The following is a 22,893-nucleotide window of genomic DNA, read 5'->3' as shown; positions in this document are numbered from 1 at the left end:
CCCAGCATCTCCTTTTAATGAGCTCCTTCAGCAGCAATATTTTCTCTCTCCTAATCCAGCCCATTTCCAACAACAAGTAATTAGCAACGTGTCTTTCTAAAGCAGCGAGAGCATCCCGGTGAATGAAACGAGCAGTTTATCTTTATTGCCGGCAGCCAGCTTTTGTATCCAGCAAGCTGCAGGAACAGTTACTATGGAAAATGAAAGCAATCGAGATGAACCAAGACTCCCCGCATCCAGGTATTGCTGCATCTCCACGAGCACAGATGAAGCATCATGTGTCTGGTTTGGATTTGCTGCTCCAAAGCCAGTATCTTTCGGAATGCCAAAACATAAAGTGCAGCAATGTAAATTATTATACCCTGGATCCAACCCTTTTCTAATTAAGATGTAAACACCTCTGAAAACCACACTGAGCAACCGCTGCTGGAGCTAGCCTTAGGCTTTTCAGATACTGATCCATCCACGGCTGGCTAGGCATTTTATATATTTCATCATCCTCCAGTCTCAGGTCTGGTACCCGGCGATGCAGAAAAGCCCAAGTGACAGGACAGGAGCCCAACAGCTGCCACGTTGCAGTGCCATCCATGAGCCTGGCTTGCAACTGAGTGGGCGAATGCCACAGCGCATCAAAACAGAGCCATTAAAATAAACACTGAAATAAAGGGAGCAGGGAAGGGAGGGGAAAAGAGGCAGTGCAAAAGGCCACAGAATCTGGCCCAAACCAGCTGCCCTGACACAGTGATCCAGCAAGAAAGGGAGAGGAATAACCAGAAAGCCAGAAAACCCTTGTTCTCACCCAGAGAATAATTTATTATGTAGCTTGCTTCACTGCAATGAGGAATGTTTTGCAGTTGGGAGGTGGATTTTTTTTTTTCTTTTTACACAAAACCAAAGCCTCATCACCCTTAGGACCAAAGTCTTTCAGCATGTCAAATCTGTGCATGAGGCTGGAGAGGTTTTCCACCAGATGGGCTTCCTTGCCCAAGGGGAGATGTTACCTTTGGCTTGTGATGCATGTTGCCAAGAAAAAGAAAGGAAAACCCAGCATACAAATAAGAAAACTGCTATCTGAACTTCAGGGGGTGAATGGAGGTGAGTTTATGGGCCATCTGACAGACACCAGTCCCACCCTGCGGTGGGATGCTCCACTACACGGGATGCCAGGGCAAGGAGTCTGCTGGAGCATCACTCCAGCTGCAGCACAACAGCAAGGCGTGCTCTCCGTCCCCTGATTTTGAGACAAATTCAATATATGGAAATACATCAGCATGTCTAGAAATAAAACCCAAAACAGGTAATAAAAAAACCTCCAACCACCAAGACCTGAACCAAGAACAGCCTTTTATAACCTACCTCTACATTGCTGATACTAGAAACAATGAACTTGAGTCAGACATAATCCATTTTCACATTCTCTGCTTCTGCTAAAAGCTAATGGAACAAGAGTCCACGTTACATCTTATCATTGTTATTTTTCACCTTTACAAAGGAAACGTTGCCAAATAAAAATGCTTGAAGAAATAGCCAAAAAGCACAGATCTAACTCGTGCTCTATGAACTCCTCTTTGGACCTGCGCTGTTTCTCCTTCAAGAGCACAAGGCATCGCACCGGCAGGCTGGGTAGGACATGCTGGTTGCAGGAATTATACTAGAAGACATGAATGAAGGATGTTCTCCCACCAGAAGAGCTTGTACATGTACACCGTGCACACGCATGTGCCCTGTCATGACGCATGCTGCAGGTAGCAACCCCCAGGCAAGCGATACTTGTATTTTGCCCAGCTCCTCCACAGTCCCAGGGGGTAAGCCCCGATCCTCGGTCCCAGGGGGTAAGCAGCAGCCAGGGTGCAAAACTCCCTGTGCAGGCAGCACTCTGCAGGCAGAGAGCACAGCCCACATCCTAAATAAAAGTATTATAATAACGAGCTGATCCGTACACTTTATAATCGCACGTTTCAACCGTGGGCTCACACGCCAGCACCGGCTGCCACGTACTGTCTTTTCCAAATAACCAAAGGGAAACCATTATCAGAAAGTAAATCTTTTCTTTCCAGGCACCCAGGCAGTATAATGGGCACTTGGGCTGTGAAAAGCCCAGTAATCCTAAAAGATACATCCAACTCTAAGTTGAGATGTCAACCCGCTGAAGTAATCCATCCCACAGGTGCCTGCTGGTGGGGAGGGATGGGGCGGGAGCGGCATCCCCTGGTCAGCAGCAGGGCAGGCGTGGAGGGTGCTTAATCCCTATTAAACCATGCCCCTAGTTTGCTGGCAAAGAGCATTTTTGCACCCGTATGCTGGCTTTTAGCAGCATTCAGAGGACATACCTCGGCCACCAGCCAAAACGCCAGAGCTGCCACTCCGGACGGGTGGAGGGGATTTTATGCTAGGAGCCACCAGCTGGTCCTCTCCTCCTGGGAATCGTAGAATCATCGAATGGTTTGGAAGTGACCTTTAAAGATCATCTAGACCAAACCCCTGCAATGAGGTTCCTGCTGCTCCGACCAAGGGGAACAATCTTTCCCAGCCTCAGATTCGGTGATATTTGGGCTTGGATTACACGAGCAAACCAAGCTGTAGATTTCAAGGAGAGACAATTCTCTACGATCCAAGGCTGGCCTTGCTCACAAGGGATCTCTGTGCAGTCTGCCCAACATGAGCTGTCGAACTGGAACTGGAAAGAAAAATAATCCAGAGTAAACCTCTGTCGTTTTGCAGAGGAAAAAGAAAATAAACAGCTTACCATGCCCCTCTCTGAGCTAATTAAACTCATTTGAAAGACTCCATGCACAAGTAAGTATATTCAGAGATCTCCTGAATCTTTAATTACCTTCAGTGCTAAAAAAACCAAAACCCTTAAAACCCCCACTCAACAACACCCACAAACAAACAAGATTTCCAAAACCTGCCTCTGGATCCTGGACCCCCGCTCCTCCACCGCATTCAAATGTTCGAGCTATAAAATAAGCAGCAGATTGGCTTTTACATCATGGCCACCCTGGGAGCATCAGCCATGGACCTGACTGATTTCCCATACAGGCAGTGGCCATGGCACCACCACCCATGAGAGCTCCTGAATATCTAGTGGAAAGGAATTTGGGAAATAGGCAATTCTTTACATGCAGAAGGAAAAGAAGTCCCTTCCTCATAATGCTTCTGGTCTAATAATAATAAAGAGGCAGGGAACCAAACGAAGCTCTGAGGAAGCACAAAGGGACAGGAAAACCTGTGGGGTTGGTGTCCAACACCATGCGAGCAAATCCACTATGACGCTGAGCTGGCCAGGGAATGGGGACATCAGTGACAAAAAAGAGTTGAGCTTTCCAGGACCGCTGTCCCTGCTTCTGGCCTCCTCCAGATTTAAGTATATAAGAGCTGCAGCCGCTTGCAAAGACAGGGAAAAAGCCACAAGCAGCATCCCATGTCCTACCTACCTGTTGAACTTTCTGCTTGGGGGAGAATGAAGGAGTACGACACACACCCCAGAAAGGCATCCAACCTTCACACATCTAAGGAATTTAAGAACAGGTTTTTGACCCGGGATTGTGTTGATCACCAAAGCCTTCCCTTCACCTGGGGCCGGACAGAGTGTCCTCCTTAGCTCCTGGCCACACACACTGGACATGGTCCAGACAGCTGGTTTCCATCCAGCAAAGTGACTGTGTTATGGAAAAGCAATCCAGCCAGAGGGACTCTCTGCATTAAACGTGGCTCCCTGAGACTACTGTGGGCAAAGGGCATCACCTAAGACAGCTCTCACTGCTTGGAAGGATGCCCTTGCAGACCCTAAATACATTTTTTCAGCCTATGAGGATCTCCTGCACATTCTCCCACATAGTTTCCCATAGCAATCAGGAGAGCAAATGTGACACCCAGGTTTTGCACCAGGCTCCCAGCAGCTACCCTGGGAAGGGACGTGACCCAGTGCGGGTACCACAGCACCCACCAAGGCTCCTGCTGAGCCAGCGGATGCTGCTGCGTGGCAGAGACAGGCTCCAGCTCCCTGTGGACCCACCACGCTGGCTAAAGCCCCAGCAGCAGGCAATGTCCAGCCCTGGAGAGGGCTCCCCAAGTTTCTCCAGACCCTCTCCAAGTTTCACTTTGCCTAAGTGGCACAGATCGATGATACAAGCTTAACCCTCCTCTCAAATCCAGCCCCAGCTTTTAGCTCTGTCCAGTGGCTCATGAGACAGCTTGAACCAATTCACCAGGATAACCCCTCCCTCAAGGAACTAGTCCACAAATACCAAGGCAAAGCACCTCCCCAGACAGGAATTTTCGGAAGTTACTGGCCAGCCACCAGAGCCTTTTTGAGGCTTGAAGTGCATTTTTTCACAATCACTCCCAGACTATCACTCTGCTGGCTGGATGCTCTGCAGCAGCAGTGAAGGCACACATCTCCCCAAAAGCCCCACTCCCCCTTTGGTTATTCCCCTCCCTGAATCACAGCAAGTGAGGGGTTGTAAGAAGCCAGCGATAAAGATGGGAAGAGCAGCCTGCCAAACCCCAGGGGGTAAAGCTGCTGCACTTGCACGGCTACACTTCTTGCCCAGGGGACCACTGTGTTTGATTAATAAGAGGTAAATGAAGCAGCTCAACTCAGCTGAGCCTGGAGGACAGGGAGGTTTTCATTAATACAAAGCAAACTGCAAGACAGGTACTTCCAGGACACGACAGCTGACCTATTTTGACATGAACATGAGAACAAGTGAGCTTTGGGAGTGTCTATTTACCTCCACCAGCAGCAACAACAGTCTGGATGACTGGCCCAGATCAAGACAAGATGCTGAGCCTTGGGATCCACCAGCCCTATGTCCTAACATGCCCTGCTGTCAGCGTCCTCAACATCACCCCCTTCTGCCAACCTCAGCTCTCAGGCACCCTGCTGAGCCCCAGCATCACTGCTGGTGTCCTGGGGACAAGAACCTCAAGTTCATCCCAAAATGTCCTTGAGCTGCTCTTTATGAAATGCTCCATCCATCATGGACCCAAGTGCAACACGTGCTGCACGTGTGATTGGGATGTATCGCTGGCTCCTCCACCGTGCCGCACTTCCCTCTCTTGTAAAATGCAACAAGCCCTGTTTGGATTTACCTTAAATGCTTGGCTTTCCCTTCTAGCTCAGGGAGGAAGAAAGAGGTCTTGGAACTTCAAGGTGCTACTGCATGGAAGGCATCACAGATCTAGAAGGTCTTTGATGAACGTCCGTTTGGCCTTATCAGAATGCCCCTGGGGTACCTGCACTCGGTAAAAACCCAGCAGCTCAGAAAAAGCAGACCAAGAAGGCATCAAAAGCAGCTTTTCCCCCAAAAACACAGCCTGGCCAGGGATAGTGCCAGGAATACTTATTTTGGTAAGTTTGACTCCTGACCCAAAGGAAACACTGTTTCTACAGGGTTGGATGATGACTGGAGGACCTGGGACCACCTGCAGATATCAAAGACCAACAGGATCCACCTTTCAGGCTAGCTGTGTCCACCCCAAGACTCCGCCTGCAGTAGAAAACCCATGAGCCATGCCTAGGACCAACCCCCAAACAGCAACTGGGGGACCGAATGCATGAGGACAACCCAGAAACACATCCACAAATTAGTTTTACACTACTTTTTTGTTCTTTCGTTGAAGGGTCCTTCACGTTCATCATGAAGGTCCTCCCGTGAAAAACTCCACCATGCAGCAGCCCCACTGAATACAGCTGCAGGGACCAAACGAGTTCAACCCAGGCCACGTCAGCATCTGAGAAAAGTCCCCTCCTGCACCTCCCTGCACTGGCCAGCCTCTGCTTACACCGAGCAATTAACAGCCCCGAAGTTAATCATAACGAGAACATGGGGGGAGGACTGCAATTGCAACAAAGGGAAGCAGCATCAGCAGTTTCAGCAGGAACATCATAGCAGGACGCCTGCTGTTCATGTATCTTTGACCTAAGAGGTACAAAAAAAGAACCCAAACTATTCAGCTTTGGGAAAAAAAGAGGTAAGGGAGAATTTGATTAATCAAGAGACTGCATAATGCTATACATCCAGATGGTATCTCACACTAAAGGGCCTTGCAGGTGGAAGCCCACTGTTGCCAGCTCTCAGATGCCTGTACAGTGCAGGTCTCATGAGGGCATCTGAGGGATGTTTATGACCCACCAATTAACTAGCTGAGCTTAACAAGGGCCTGGAAAAGGCACTTCTGGAATAAATTACACAATACAAGTGATCAAGAAAATAAACTCTGCGCCTTAGCCCTGAGTTACTGCAAGCACCTGGAGACTTCAGAGGAAGACACAACAAATGCCAATGTTACCACACCATGCCGGGACTTGGGGCAGGCTCTCCCCGCTCCTCAGGGCTCTTCCCTCTTAGAGGGACCTTGGAGAAACCCTGTGCTGGCGGAGGACCCCCAGTCCACAGGAACACCCTGCTGCTGGTGAGCACCCACACACAGCCATGACATCCAGAAGCAGCCTAATGCTTTCCAGCACCAGGAACCAGAGGTGACACCTGGCACTCCAGCCCCAGGTGTCCCCTCCTCTGGCATGGGATAAGGGTCATGTTTCTGCCACACTTTTACAGAAGCAAAAGGCTGAACCCATCAAGTAATAATTATAATTTTAAAAATCACTTGTTTGCCAGCAGCCCAACTTCGTGAATTTTAAATAGTTTTGGTCAAGTCATTGCAGCCAAAACACTGGGAAGAAAACGCTGGAAAGAGTTCTTTCACTTTTTTTTAGGGTTTGGAATTTTTAAACAAAAGGGTTTTACTTTCATTTCATGGTGATGTACACTAAATTTCCACAGCGCTCTATCATAGTGTAAAAAGACTTAAAAACTGATTTAATTTTGGACTGAATTAAGCCTCTTTGATTTGACATTATTTTGTTTCCTGTTTTAATGAAATAAAAATACCTATTTTCACTGGCCCCAGTTAAAAATCCTCTTATCCCCCACAACTACCCTTACTATTGTAATTTTTCTACAGGCTAATTAACTGGAAAAACAGAAAATACAGTTAGCATCAATTATTTGCACTATCCAATCTATGCGCTGATGTTGAGGAGTATCCAGAATATCTGAGGATAATTTGGGGTACCCCACCCAAAGGATGCAGCAATGCTCCAGGACAGAAGACGTAAATTGAAGTGTTACTGCAATTCACATATATGCTAGAAAGTCACAGGAACCTCAGGAAACTTCACATCGGGGTTTGTTTTGTTTTGTTTTTTTTTTTTTTCCTCCAAAGAAGAGGGGAATATGGAAAATGGGAACCCACATCCCCTCAAAGAGAGGGGGGACTGCTGTAGCCCCAGTTCTGGAGGCAAGGTGTGATGCATGGCACAATCCCAGTGCCAGCCCTCTTGGGCCTTATCTTCCCAGCAATCCCTCTGTTTTGACTTGATCCCAGCAACTCCACAGGCTGCTCTGCCCCAGGAGAAAATATTTACTCTCCAGTGACTATCAGGCACTGCACAAGATAACACCCAGGGCTGCAGAAACCCCAACACACATAAAGCCTCTCTGATGCTCAGATGATGCCCAGCTGCATCCTCTCCCACTCCCTTTCAGGTCAAACTGGATCTTGTACATGACACGGGGATTAAAAACTCCAGGTGCTCAGGATAATGTTGCTGACTTGTTGTTTTTCAAACAACTCTGCCACCAAGCCCCAGCGGTGCTGCTAACCTCTCTTGATCTCGTCAGGTGGTTCAACCGGGAAGCTTAGCGGTAAGCCCTGCTCCTGCAAGGAGGCACCGAGTTATGTCAGGTTATTCTCTGCCCAACGGGGACCGCAGAAGCTTTCCGATAGCACAGGGGTAACTCCCAACTTCAGTTTTCAGAAAGAAAATTAAGTTTTTAAACGGACAGAACTCACCCCAAGATGCAATGTTTTGCTGTTGGGTTGGGTTTTTTTTTTTTTCTCTCTGAGGCTTTATTTTACTTGTGTTGAAGTAGCTGTTAAATCCTGTTAACATGCTGCAAACCCCTGTCTTGCTGAAAAAGAATGTGGCACCTTTAAACGGTAACTGGCCTGTATCTGTACCCAGAAAACCCCCTATGAACAGGAGAGGGAGCAGGTAGGGAAGGAAGAATCAGCAGCAGGGAGTGCAGGGCAATCGAAGTGGTCTGGCAGAAGGTAAAAAAAAAAAAGGGATAGGGAACAACAATAAAAAAATGGGATAGGCAACAACAAGAAAAAAGGTATAGGCAACAACCCTGCATCCACAAATGGGGCAGAAAGCATCAATGCACAATTTTCACCCATGAACTACAGCGGCCAGAGGATTTCTGCAGTAAAGAGGATGCATGTGTACAGTCAGGGCAGGGGGAAGAGGGGGTCATGGTGAAGAGCTGAGTTGCAAGCGAACACATGCAGGGGGAACACCTGGAAGGTACGACAGGCTAGGGCCACTAAACCCAGCAGGATGGCCGTCAGAACAGGAAAGGCAGTTAACACGTATTGCACTGTATCTGGCTACAAACCTTATTCTCTGGCTTTACCTAGCCTGAGCAAATGCATAATGTTATTAAAAGACAGATGAGAAATCAAACAGCAGTTGGACAAACCAGGGAAGCCTCCCGAGAGCCAAGGAAACGTGCACTATCTAGGGAAGAGTGAGATTATAATAATTAGGTCAGTTGGTGATAAGCCTTCTCAGTGCACACATGCACACACAGGCTGCTGCCGTGATAGAAAGTGGTGATGTCCCTGAGGAGCTGAGAAAGCCAACAGCAATATGTCAGGGGCATGGAAAGGGCTGGTAGCAGAAAGACCTCCAACAGCAAAGCACTGCAGCCGCTCACCTCAAGGTCTTGGGATCACAGCAGCAGCATGGGAAACCACATATTAGAAAATATTAGGAAATTCCTTCACTGTGAGCATGGTTCAGCACCCAACTGGTGACCCAAGGGGGTCTGCAGTCTCCATCCTTGGAAACAGCATCAAGACTCAGCTGGATGAGGCCCTGAGCAGGCAGGTTTGATGCAGAAGCTGGCCCTGCACAGAGGGCTGGACCAGAGGACTCCCAGAGCCTACTTCAATCCAGAGTAATGCCAGGATCTCTCCTAGGGAGATCTTTCCTTAGCCCAGACTTCCAGGACAAAGTCACCAGGTCTTACCTCCAACTTAATCAAAACTAGAAGAAAGCTCTTCCCAGCAGCAAGTGGCCCAGAAGTCCAGGCTGACCTTTAGTAGAGGTAACAGAGTTTGATGTGAAGCTCAAATACATGACAATCACTCACAGCCAGCAAAGCTCCAGGAGGCAAAGAGGATGGTCCTGTACAGCCTACGCACGCACCTTTCCCTGTAAAAAGGGAGCCAGAGGCTTTCTGTTATCCATCGCTTCCTTCCTGGACATTTGCCATCAGCTCTGCCCATCCTGGCAGCCTCGGAGCTCAAGGACTTGAAAGAACCCCAGCTACAGCCCCAGAGCGGGAGCTGCACTGAGCTCACGGCCAGCTGTTTGACACTGGACGGAGCACGCAGGAAAGGGAGACCAACGAGGAAGATGTGCTCACTGCCCTGACCCCCCTTCTCTCCTTAACCCCACCTGTACCTCGCAAAAGCCATCACCGGGCTCCGACTCGGCCACCCCACACTAGGGCCAACCCTCCAATCCAGAAGACAGAAACAAGTCACCCAGTGCTTGGGCTTTAGGGTCTCCCTCCAGATGGTGACTTGCATCAACACCTCCCCCACCACCACCACCACTTTCAAAAAACTTGGTTTTGTCAACAGTGAAGGCAGATACTCCTTCACTGGTGTCTCCAACATTTTTTCTAAGCTGCTTCTCTGCGAACACCTCACCAATACTCCCGCTTGCCCCTACAACCTTCATCGGCTCCCTGGACAGCTCAAGGCAACACACACACCAATCTGAGACGCTCTTGTGAAGCCTCACGCTTTCAGACCACACAGCTGTCCCTCCAGTAAGCTATGTTGCTACCAGCAAGCTTTTCCCAACTGCCAAGCATTCCACCAGTACATGAATTCCACCAGGACTTAACTACTTCAGAGACTGATCGATCGAAGTTAAACCCAACCTTCACACCAGAAGAGTATCCTACAGACTCAGCTGCCCTGCACGCGTTTCATGTAACCATGAAGTTCCTGCAGTCACTACGGTTCACTAGTCAGCAACCAGAAGCCCCCCCTTAAATACACACAATATTTTTCCATACTCCTGGGTCATGCACAAAACCTCATGCACAATCTCACATTCAGCCTGCAAGCTCCTCTCGTTAGCTTCCCGACCGGTGCTCCCATTTGGTTGTGTACTCCAACCGACCTCCAGCACATTAGAAAACAGGGGCTACAACTTCTCGTGTACTCTGAATCCAAGTTCACTGTTTTTTTGTTAAAATAATTGGCTAATCAAACCCACTGCTTCCAAGCTGACATTCCTCCTAATGCTTTAATCAATAAACAGAGATGCTCAGAAGAGAGCTAATATGGCCTGAGTGAGCGCAGGTGCTGCGAGGACAAGGCTACAGCTTTTCATTCGTGTCCCTGGATGACGTGGAAGAGACCTGAGAAGAGAGAAGCCGAAAGCACACAATGGATGTGTCTACTGTAATGAACCGGATAAACAGAATCAAGAAAGTAAGTGGAAAATACAATCTGAGGCTGCTCAGCCTGTGGAGCGGAGGAGAGGGAGGCTTTATTGGTGGCTGACACTTCCCGTCAAGCTCACTGTAACGCTTGTAGATACGTGGAAAAGGTCAGAAGTATTAAGGGACCGAGGGAAGGACTATCAACAGATCCACCTCTTGACACACAGTCAGACCCGAGAGTCACACCACCAGGTGCTTTACAACGACCACACTGGTTAACTAACGGCCTCTGACAGGTTCATGATTTGATTGGATTTCTTAAAAGAAAAGAAAAAAACATGAACACAAGCAAGCAAAACCCAGGCTGGGTTACTGAGGCATTTCTAGGTGATGACCAACTTCAGACCTCGCAGCACACCCTACACCTCCACGCAAATACTCACCTTGGCTGCTCAACACCCACAACACTTCAAGTTTTTTCACAACATCAGCCACCACCTTATCACGAAGAAAGGTTAAAGTGCTTCCCATAAAACTTGACTTAACGCCTGTATTGTCTCACAACAGCCAGAATTAGACAAGACAACACGATGCCCCCAGGCACCCACGTTCCACCTGCTGCAGGGGGCTGGCCCAGGGACTCAAGGAAGGAGAAGTATGATCTGACACGGGCATTACAAGAAGCAATAGGCTTAGTTTTCTGGGGGGTCTTGTAAAAATATCCGGACATTCTCAGAGTTTGCATTTACTTAATAGAGACAGCTTAACCCCCAGCATACCCGTTAGCGTACACCCGTATTTGTTGACTACCAGACCGAAGAGATGGCTTCCTTCCAAAGTGCTTCCTTCATCTTTCCAACCACCCTTTTTCCTTGTGTATTTATGGCTGCACCACCAGGAGACAGCCTCCTCCATGCGTTTCCCATGGCAAACAGCACCTTGAGAAGGTAAGCAATGTGAGGGGCAGGTGAAACCTGCCTCCTGCAAGGCTCCCACACCTTCTCCAGAAACATCTGGCTGAACTGGACAGGTCTGATTCAACAGAGATCCCAATAAAGATCAAATGTAATTTCTGGGTCCTGGGCTCTGTGCTCCTTACCCCAAGATTTTCTGCTGTTCTGGGGCACTTAGCATGATACCTTTGCCACCAGCAAACACACTTGGCTGTTCAACATGAGGACTCCCAAGTAGCCCCTAGGCACTTGGAGGTACCTTAGCAGTGCTTCAGCCGTGCTGCAGAAGCTTGGTCTGGCCCTGCTGAGCAAGCCTAATATCATCAAGCTATTAAAAGCTCTGCTGGCACCGATCCCATGACATGAGGCCATCCCCCACCATGCCAAAAGGCCTCAGTTTTCAGTCCTTCTCCAGCAGCTGGCAACAGCAGGGTCTCGACGAAGGTCCGTACCAATAATTACAACGCTTGCTGCCAAATGAGGTGTTAATATACACCAAAAAAAAGCTTGAATATTGTGATCACCAAAGAAGTCCTTGCTCACGGAGTATGAGCTCCAGCAAAGCCACGTCTGGAGTCACCAATGTTCTACCAAAGGCTTGCGAAACTAAAATTCACCACTCACTGTAATTCAGCCATGTCAAAGTGGGATCAAATGCTGCTGCATGCACCACACAGACCAAGAGTGAGGACAGACCTGTCACCATAAGCTACCGGAGAAACAGTGCCCAATCTCCAGCAACATCTGCTCACAAAAGATTGCTCCCTGCCAGAGCCAACCCAGGAGCTGAGAGACCACCCGGGAGAGTGACCGTCAGCAAAGGACAGTAAAGGCATGGGACTGCCGCCGTGGAGGTAAGATCTGCCCAGCATGGATTCCATCACATACATCCTCAGCAGAGATCCCATCATGTACAAATTACTACTCCTGAGAGTAACAATTTGAGAGAAGATAAAATCTGAGACAAAGATTAACGCCTACTCCAAGTACTCTATAAAACAAAGGAAGAAGCAATGCATGATGGAATTTCCTGAGCAGATCAAAATTTCTTTCAAGGTTTGAGTCCCTGGGTTTGGGAGGGAGAGAAAGGCTTCTGGGGGGCTTGGGAGTCTCTTCTTCTTTTATTTTCCCTTTCTCCCCTTTGAAAAGAAGCAGTGTTTGCAGCCAACTGTGCTGGCTTCCAGGACAGGAGAACAATTAACCCTGAAACTAATGCACTTGGTTTTAATACAGTACCCAGCACGCCAAATGCCCGGTATCACTTAGAGTGGCAGACGATTTAGTGACTCTCTCGCTGAGCAGCATCCTCTGAAAGCCCTGCGGAGAGCAAGCAATGCTTCCTCCCCGGTATTTAGCAGCTGGTTCAGCTCTGCCGTGAAAGGCAAGCTGGCAGCAGTCCTGCACAGAGCGAGCGTCATCATCCATCCATCATCCACACAGACCTCTCCCATCAGTGCCTGGGCACATACAGCATCCTTCAGCAGCACCGGCAGCACAACTGGAGTCACCTCCTCTCCCTGGTGAGCCCAGGCCATCAATTTTCATCAATTTTTTTACAGCATGACTAGGCTAGCCCCCAAAATTTCACTTGGCTGGACTTGCCTGCCTCCCCGCAGACGTCTGCACTCACGGATGAGGAGCAGAGCAGTAGACCCGGAGCTGCTGCAGGTCTGGCAGCGTGTCCTCCTCGCTGCATTACTATTCTCCCCGGCAAAGGGAAAGCTCCTGCTGACAGCTCATCCTCCCCCACCGAGCCCTTCCCCACCGAAACGTGCGGTGAGGAGGCAGGCAGGCTCCTGCTGAATGAAGCAAGCGTAAATGAAGGTGCTCAAGGAAAACCTCGGGAAAGTCAGCAAGGATGACTGTGCAAACCAGAGCAGGGGAAAGGCTGAATCACTTCCTCCCCCAGAGCCCTAAATAGAGAAGAGCGTAAGGAAAATCATTCTCTGAGCTGACAAAAAAGGAAGAGAATCCCCAGTTAAAAAAAAAAAAAAAATACACAACATAAATCAACGTGCATACAGTGACAGCAGAAGGGGAAGGGACAGAAAAGGCAGCCCTGTGCTGCAGCTGTAACAGGAAAGGCTGTCAGGAGCAGAGAGGGGCAGAGCAGCACCCCCGGCTCCTTTGGGACCTGGGGGTTCACTAATCGCTTTAACAGCAGCTTCAGCTCCAAGGCAACTTCATGGACCACTGATGATGCCAAAAAGCCACTGCACTTGCTGCCTCATCTCCTTCAGACAATGCTGCCAGCCGCAACCTCAGTCTCAATGGGAAACTGCAGCGAGCCTGGGCAGAGCCTGGCCAAGCTTTTGGGGACAGATTTTATCCACCCTGCAGCCTGCAAACACTCTGTGCAAGCTTCTAGGTGGTAGTATGTGAAACGTCACTATCAGGAACAGTATCAGCATAATGCCTGACAACCCATGCCACCAGACAGGCAGCAACGCTAAGCTCAAGGCTGGAAAACCCTTCTTAACCGCAGGATACTGGTACAGGCAGGAGAGTCTGGAGAGAAATCAGCCACCAGCTTTTCACTCCAAGCTTGGAGGTCATAAACAAGCAGAGTCCTGGGACAACAGCGTGGCAGCATAGAATAGGATAGTTTGGGTTGGAAGAGACCTTTAAAGGTCATTAGCATCATCTATCACACCCTACCTGGCAGCATCCCCACAGCCAGCTCTTCCTTCCCCATGTTCAAGAAGATTCCGATTGTTTCCTCGAAGAAAATTTAGTGAATTACTGAAGGTACTTCACAAGTTAACCAACCCACTTGCACCCAGAAAGCTAATATTTAAGCTCACAGTTGCTGCAGCCTCTCCTTGTAGGCAGGGAGAAATTCGGATTTCCTTTTTCCACCCTCTTTCTTACAGCCTGTAAATTCTCATCTTTGAAACCTGCACTCCACTGTCAAATCTGGCTGAAATTAGTCCCTGGGTTAAAAAAGCTTCTGGAGGAATAGCGAGTGACAGCCCTTCTGAGTGCATAAGCCTCATTTCTGTTAATTGGAAAAAAAGAAAAAGGCAAGTACAGAAACAGAGAGGAGAAGCTTCAAAGTGCCTGCTTGCAGTCAATAAATAAATCTTTCACCCCATGTAATAAAAATATATTTTTAAACAAACAAACAAACAAACCCCAAAACCCAAAAGCTGTGCAAATATCCCTTCTTGGAGTTGATTCTGAGAAAGACGACGTGTGCTCTGCAGATGCTCCAAAAACCAGGAGGGAGGGAGAGGGACCAGCACCCTGGGGTGAATCTCTGCATTAGGAGCATCCAGGCAGGGAGGGATGCTGTGGCTCTGCCGACAGCCAACCGCTCCATAGGGCTACCATGTCCTGGGTGCTGCTCTGAGCACCAGCAAAGGCAGGAAAAAACACTCCTCTGCCTGCACCCGCCCAGCAGGGGGACGGACAGAGCAGGGATGCAGGAAGGGATGGAAAACTCTCTGTTTACCCGAAGAGCTTTCCAGAAGCATGTTTCATTGCAGAGCTGCCATCAGGATGCGAGAAACTGATGGTCTCAAAAGAAGGGGAAAAAGCTGCCGGAGAAAGCCATCCATCACCTCGCCACAGCTGGTCACCTGCAGCTCTTCAGCCTCCTCATCCACACCTGTGGCTTCCTTTTCCTTTAGAGGCATCTCTAGGAATCATGGTGAGACCCCACAGACCCTGAAAACTCCACCTAACTCATCTACTGGCTCGCATGATGAAATATGCACATGGCAAGTAAAATAATCATTTCCAAAAGCACCCCAAGCCTCCACATCCTGCTGTAAAGCATCCAGCTGCAAAAATTACTGCTGCAAGTTTTAGAATCACCAGCCTGACTTCCCGAGCCAGAGAAAAATGTAATCAAAGACAACTCCAAGCTAACTGTCCAGCTGGGAAGAGACATTTCTTGGACCACTGATACACCCTGATTTAAGGGAACACAGCTCCCATGGGTGCAGGCATCCACCCCTGTCTCTTCTCACCATACAAAGCAAACACCACCTTAAACATAAAAAATTTCTCTGTTATTCAACTCCAGCTGACAACCACAGCACAACCACAACCCTTCCTGCTTTCTTTTCCTCTCTTGCCCAGGTACCCAAGATGGTATTTTTGATGGCACGTTATTAAAATCCCCTCTGGCTTCATTGCGGCTGGACACAGCGCCCAGGAGCCCTCCAGCCCAGGGGGTGTATTTCTGGCCACATAACGCAGGGGGATGCCAGCACCCAAAAGCAAAACAGCATTTGCAGACCACTGCTTGGGGCTGGCTCGGTTGGACCTAGACTACATCACAGTCCCACCAGCAACCGGAGTGCGCACTTCTCTGCAGGACAAAAAAAGCTTTTAAAATTCACCCCACGATTATTCCTGCAAGATCTCCCATTAGCAAACACTAAGATGCCTTTTCGCAGGCATAAAACACCCTTCAAAGCCACCTGCAGAAGGTGGTGGCCCCAAAACGGTGTCTCCATGGACCAAGGAGCAGGAGCAGCTCGCAGCGCACCCCAGCTCCGGTCTCGCCCATGTCTGTGCCACCCACGACCAGCTCCACGTTGGCAAAGCTCTGGCCTCACAGAGGAGCTGTATCAATGCTCACGACAGGCAAGACCCCTGGAACACCTGCAGCGCATTCCAGCTGAAAAGCATCCTGCTTGCAGAGGCAGACTTACAAAATTTAATCAAGTAATGCAAAACACTTGGGCTCATACCTGCTTACTTGCAGAAGACCATCTCAGCACTAGCCTAGGGATGGGCTGGGTGCCACCCCTGCCGCGTGGCATGGCACAGCCAATTGGTGACACCCAGACACCGCCGTGCCGCAGCCTCCCATGCCACCCTTCCCACACCAACCCAGCCACTCGCCTCCTGTGCCACTGTGCCGGCTACCACCCAACGCAACCGGTGGCAGAGGGATGGCAATAGCTTGCTTGTGAGCATCAGCTTCTCCCAAGCATCTCCCAAGGTCCCAGTGAACACAAGCCAAGCAACACAGCTCCTCCAGGATTTCATGAGTTCAAAAGCATTTTTCAGAATTAATTATGAACCCCGTTCATGGTTCCCCATCGCAGCCAGGTGGGGAAGCTGGTGGGGAAGCTGTGTGTTTCCCTGTAGCTCCCGCTTTGGCACAGGGCAGGCTCCAGTGGTGGTGAAGCCTTACCAGGGCAGCACAGGCTGTACAAACCAGTCCCAACGAGCCAGGCCAGCTCCAGAAGGAGGGGGAAGGTTGGCTGGTTTGGTTTTTGGTTGTTGATTGTTGGGGTTTTTTTACATTAAGGCCAATTAAAATTGCTGGTAGAGAAATGAGAAGCCTGTGGGTGCCCATGTGCATCCTCAGGTCACCCAGGCATGATGTGACACCAAGGGATGGGGCACACCACAGTGCTGCTTACCTCCTCTCCCCATTCCAGAGACATAACTGCCACAGACATGTCATCCCACCCATAACCCTTTCCGTCCTGCCACCTGAGACACGCAGATGAATTCCACCACCACCCAGCGGCACGGTGGACGCAACTGTGCCCGGGAAGAAGGCAAAGCTGAGCTAGTGCTGGTGACCACAGAGGAGACGCCCTCGATAAATTGCTGCATGTTATGAAATACTCTTGCGGCAAGCTCCCGGCCAACAGGCAAGGCAGGATTTGGTCCTTCAGAGATAGCAGAGGCAGAAGTTTAGTTGTGTCACCACAGCTTCTCCTACCACCTAAGAAACCAGGTTTTTCTTCTCCTCTACCACAACTGCTACGTGCCTGGGGGACAGGCCAAGGGTTGTCTCTGTAGGAGAGGAGACAGGAGCGATGGCTCTTCTGAAGTAAACATGAGACTACCAGTCAACCTGCGGTCCCTAAAGCCTCAGATGACCACGGACTGCCTCAAAGAAGCAGTCTCCAAGAGCTAACCTGAAACAGCAAAGATCTCAAAAAGCCATTGCAGAGGCACCATTCCCATTCCTGGCTGCTGTTGGCATACTCTACATTGCAGAAGACCAACAATAACGATGCAGAGTCCAGCAAGCTGAGACCATGGCACAGCCCAAGGCAGACACGGAAGAAGCAAATTCTCTCTTTTTATCAGGAAAGCTGATGGTTAAACGCACAAAAGTTTTGAGAACATCCGATGTGATCCCCATCTCAGTCTGAACTGAGCAGGAAACATATTAGGATCACCAGCACGGCACCTATATTGTAAATGACTCTCTCTCTATATATATATGCACACACATATATATCAATAAAAAATAAAATAGCCGGTCTCTCAAACAAACAGAAAATTATCGGTTAGCTAAACAAGCCCTTTATTTCAGATGACTCAGTAACACACTAATTATACTCAGGTAGCAGAACTGCACCTTCTCTGAGGAGTTTCACAAAAACATCCCCAAGCATTTATGGAGATTACCCATCCGGAAGCCTCAATGCATCCTGATTTTCAGGACAGAAACAGCTGTCCTTTCCCCAGCCTGATGAAGACCAGGAGCTCCCCCAAACAGAGCAGCAGACTGTTAACTCTGAAACTTGACAATGGCATGTGTCTGCCAAACTGAAGAACAATGAAATCATTAGCAGTATTTAATTGTTCCCCAAACAGCTACTGCAATAGCTCATCTGCTGCCCCCAGCTTCCACAGAAACCACAGGGTCTTGCTATACTTTTAGGTATAGCTCTTCACAAATACACAGGACCCCAAAGATTCACTTGAGCAGCAAGAGCATGAAATCAGGTGAAGTCCAGGAGGGTCTTCTCGCCACTCTGCAGGGACCTGCAAGCAAAAACTCAGCCAGCGCCAACTACCACAATTTCACACCGCTCCTGCTGGGAAAAGACCAAGCAGCAGCAGGGATGGCTGCAAGGAGAAACAGGAGGGAGAGGCCCAGAATGAGAAGGAAGGGGAGAGTCAGCACAGCAAAACTTTTCCTCACCAGGAGAACACAGTGGAATGAACTCAGTGGGGCACTTCACCCCAAAGCAAGGATGCTCAGCAGTTATTTTTCTCATCCAAGCCCGAGTGCTGAAGCAGGGACATCTGGAGATGAAGGTCAGCACCTTGTCATTTTCCCTTCCACAGTCTGGATCAAGGGCTAACAACTATCAGGCACGTTTTCATGCTCTGCACGTTGGGTTTTTTTCACAACTCTCAGGAACCCTCTGTAGACCATTCCCATCCCATTTTCCCATTTGTGCTGCAGGAATGAAGGTGTGAAGGCCCTCAGGTGGCTCGCTCCTCTCCTAAATCCCACTGCAGAGGCAGAGCTGGTGTTCAGTGCATCTCCACAAATGGTTTCTCCGGTCTCCCATCAGCCAGGGAGCTCCTGGGTGCTGGGCTTTACCCTCCAGCTCACCTGAGACAAGTCGTTTCCCCACATCACCTTCACCCGCAGCCATCCCACTGCTGTTCCTCTGTTTTCCTTTAAAAGCAACCTGAGATCTTATAAATGATAAAAAACCATGTTTCCCAAGAGCTGGACAAGTCCCACAGCACTTTAACCACAACACCTTAAATTTGCAGAGCCCTCCAGCGCAGCCCCCACTTCGCAAGGAGGGCTCGAACAGAGCTCAGAGGGAAAGAGCTTTACACACCAGCACAGCCTGAGCTTCCCAAAACAGACACTGCTCGCCTCTCTGCCAAAGATAACATGCTTAACACGGGGAAACCACAGCCTACAAATTTTACACAAGGCTTGAGGGAATAAAATCCGGTGCAAGGTTTTCTCTTGGACCTCAGCATCAGCATGGACAGAGCAAAGCCTTTATGGTCCTTACAGGAAAAAATAATGTGCATCAAGACAATGAAACAGGTTTTTTCCACTTACTGGAGATAAAGTGTGAATATTTGCTTGTCAGGGTCACGTAAACCATAAGCTGAGCAGGACGCTTCCCTCTCTGTCCTGTGTGGCTTCCCCCTGACAGCATCTGGATGCTCAGAGAATGGTCCACCACTGAAAAGCCTTCCTAGATTTTGGAGAGGAGGGTCCATTAAATCACTTGGTCTTATTTTGGTATCTTTGAGTTGAGAGAAACAACCTGGAAGCTCAGCGTATCTTCTGCTTCCCCCCCACCTCTTTAATTTTTGTTAATGAGGCTATGACTCCAAGCTTCATCCTGCACCTGCCAGTGGTGGAGGAAGAGGAGCACGGATTACTGGAGTGGGAGTGAAGTGGCAGCGAGACACATGGAAAAGATTTCAGAGGAGCCACCGGGTCTCCAGAGGGGCCTGGGGCACTCCAGCCCTCCTCCCCACGCTGGGCAACAGCACCTGCCCAGTTCCAATGGAATGGGATTGCCACCTCATCCAGTGTGGGGTCTTACTGGTGGGGGTCTCACCCCTTCCAGAGGAGCCCAACAGAGGGAACAGCCCCGGGAAACGAGTCTCAGTTTCACTTTATGGAAAAACAACTCCAGGGCCCGAGTTTTGAGGCACTGGGGACGCACAGCAACCGTGGCTCCAGCCGCCCGCCACTGCTGGGGGCAGCCAGGGCAAAAACCGCCCCGGGACTGCCGGCTGCTCCCCTGCCACTGACAGCTGTTGTCCCCCACCGTCACCCCCCGTCCCCGAGCCCACGTGCGGCCGCAGTGACTCTGCAGGAAAAGGACGGCCGTGGCCTCGCACGGGGACCGAGCCCTCCCGGACCCGCCGCCGCGCTCCGGCACCGAGCGAGGGGTGGGCGATGCCCCCACCTCCGGGGCGCACCGCGGGGACACCCCATACGGGGGGCGGGTGTCCCCCGCCGCCGCGATGCTCGGGGTGACGCCGGGTGGTACCTTCGTGCCTGCCGCCGCCGCCGAGGGGGTAAGGGTGAGCGGCGCGCATCGCGATAGGGACCGGCGACAGGGACCGGCCGGGGGCTCGCAGCCGATGGGTGTGTCCCCCTCGGCCCGGAGGGGCCCAGCGGGGAGCGGGGGCAGCGGGGAGACCTGCCCCCCCGGGGCCCCGAGCCCGCCGGGAAGGTTCCAGAGCCCGGCCCCGCGGCCTGAGGAGCGGGGCACGGCGCGGGCGGGGCGGCCAGCCGCGGGGAAGGGGCGACAAACGGAGACAAATAAATAAACCCGCGGAGCCAGGGGGACGAGGCCGCTCACCCAGCGCCGTGCCCGGCCGCGGCCCCGAGGCCGAGCCCCCGGCCCTGGTCTGAGCCGCCGGACGGCGCCCGAGCCCCGCGGCCCGCCCGCACCCCCGGGCCGGGGGGACACGGCGACATTTGCTGTTATCGCCGAGCAGACAAAAGGCGGGACGTGCCCTCCCCCCCGGCTGCTGTGTCTCGGCCCCCGGCCCGGCCTTACCGTGCGGCGGTGTCAGGCGCCCGGCGGGAGGCTCATGGGCGCCGCGCGGGGTGCGGGCCGAGGCGGGGGACGAGGGCACCGCCCGCCCGCCAGGCGACACCCGGCTCCGGCGGAGGGACGGGCCGCCGCGGCCACGGAGTGACGCGCCCGCCCGGCGCTGCCGCCGGCCCTGCCGGGAGATGTAGTTCGTGCGCTGCGCTCCGCTGCGCTCCGCCCCGCCGGGCCGGGCCCTGCTGCGGCCGGGGCCCCGCTCACCCCGCCCGGCGCCGCCCCCCGCGCCCCCCCGGCAGCGCCCCGGGCCCGGGGGACACGGGCGGGGGGGACACGGGCCGGGGCACCCGCGGGCACGGAAACGCTGCACCGGTGCACGGGGAAAACCCGCGTGTGTGTGCAAACCCACAGACAGAAAGCCACAGATGCATCTATAAAACCCGTATTTATATATAAATCATCGACACACATAGCGATATGTATTAAAAATACATACAAATCCATCTATATACATATAAATATGCATTAAAATACATACAAATCCATCTAAATACATACAAATATGCATTAAAATACATATAAATCCATCTATAATAACACAAATTTATATAAAGTATATAAACATCCGTATATAAAACATCTATCTATATATAAAAAGCCATATACATAAATCCACATATGCATACAAATATATAAATCTGTGTATATATAAATCTAAATATATATTAAAAACATATACTTATAAACCCCTATGTATGTAAATCCATATATGAAACCCCATATGTAAAAGTATATTAAAAATATATAAATCCATATATATGAAACCGTGTATGTATAAAAACACTGATCTATATATTTAAAAATCCATATGTATACATATATATAAAATTACCAATATATATCTTATATAAAATATATCATATGATATACATACTATACCATATTAAAATATATAAATATACATCATATATAAAAATACATCCTGTACAAAGGTACATCACATATATAAATATATAAATATAAAACCATAAATATAAAAATACATGAACATAGAAAAATAAATCTATGTGTATATAAATATATATATATAAAATAGACGTTTCCACATAAGCCAGGCGTGGCCGCATGAATACACAGAGCTCTGAGCCGAGCAGCACGGCCCCCCCCAAAGGCCACCACCCTTTGGGACCCCCGGCCGGGCACTCGTGGCCCCCCCGACCCACTGGAAGCCCCACGGGAACGTCCCTACAAGCGCTTTGACCCCCCGCCCCCCGGTTACACCGGGGGTGACGACACCGGAGAGTGACACCGGGGGGTGACACGGGGGGTGACACCGGGGGCTGACTCCGGGGGTGACACCGGGGGTGACCCCATCGCTGCGGGCGCAGCCCCCACACGCAGCCGCGGCGGAGCTCGGGGAAACCGCCCTCTTGGCCGGCGCCATCGGGCCCGGGGATCCCCCCCTGCTTCGCTTTATTTTTGCCCGCATCGTTTGCTGGGCAGGTTGCCATGACAACCTCATATTCACCGGAGGGTGGCTACAGCTGGGAGAGCACATTGTTAATTTAGCTCCAGATTATTTTTATTATTTTTATTCTTTTTATTTATTATTAATATTAACATTAATATTAATATTAATATGGCGTATTTTAAGCAAGGAGGAACGGCGTGGGTTGGGTTTTTTTTCATATTTTTCTCTATGATCATCCCAGGGTTTAATTACTAACCCGAGCGCCGATAGCATCGCTCCGGGGATGCTGAGCCGCCACACAGAGCCTGCCGGGGCAGGCAACATCCCATTGCCCTGGCTCATCTCCCCCCGCATCCCTTCCCAGCCCTCAGATGGCAGCTCCCCAGGACCAGCATTCCCCAGGGATGCTCCTGCTGGATGGGAGCTGTGCTGGGGAAAAAAACAACCCACGGATCCACTCTTGCATCCATGATTATTTTTTTGAAATGCCAGTGCCATGGGGATTGTTAACTCCAACCCCGTAACAACTCACCTTAACTAGTTATTTGTAGCAAATCGCCCTGGGATGAGTCCTGCTCTGGGGTGGGGACATCAGGTCTGCGTGCTGGGACCACTCCGTGCATCCCGCTCCTGCCCCAGCCTGCTCAGGGCATCCTTGTCCTGGTGACACC

At 50.4% G+C, this 22,893-nt stretch overlaps 1 protein-coding gene across 5 annotated transcripts in view; it reads right to left on the bottom strand.

The window, feature by feature from the left end:
- CTIF (cap binding complex dependent translation initiation factor) overlaps nt 1-20,880 on the bottom strand; it is a 141,254-nt gene extending 120,374 nt beyond the window's left edge. For all 5 annotated transcript variants that reach the window (XM_055791291.1, XM_055791292.1, XM_055791293.1 and 2 more), the window contains exon 1: nt 20,761-20,880. The gene's annotated coding sequence lies outside the window, so the exon portion shown is untranslated. The remainder of the gene's footprint in view (nt 1-20,760) is intronic.
- Between the last annotated feature and the right edge of the window lie 2,013 nt (nt 20,881-22,893).

The sequence above is a fragment of the Falco peregrinus genome, chromosome Z (assembly GCF_023634155.1).
Source record: "Falco peregrinus isolate bFalPer1 chromosome Z, bFalPer1.pri, whole genome shotgun sequence".
Taxonomy (NCBI): Eukaryota; Metazoa; Chordata; class Aves; order Falconiformes; family Falconidae; genus Falco; species Falco peregrinus.
The sequence above is the reverse complement of the archived record's forward strand: the minus strand, read 5'-3'. Positions and strand labels throughout refer to the sequence as shown.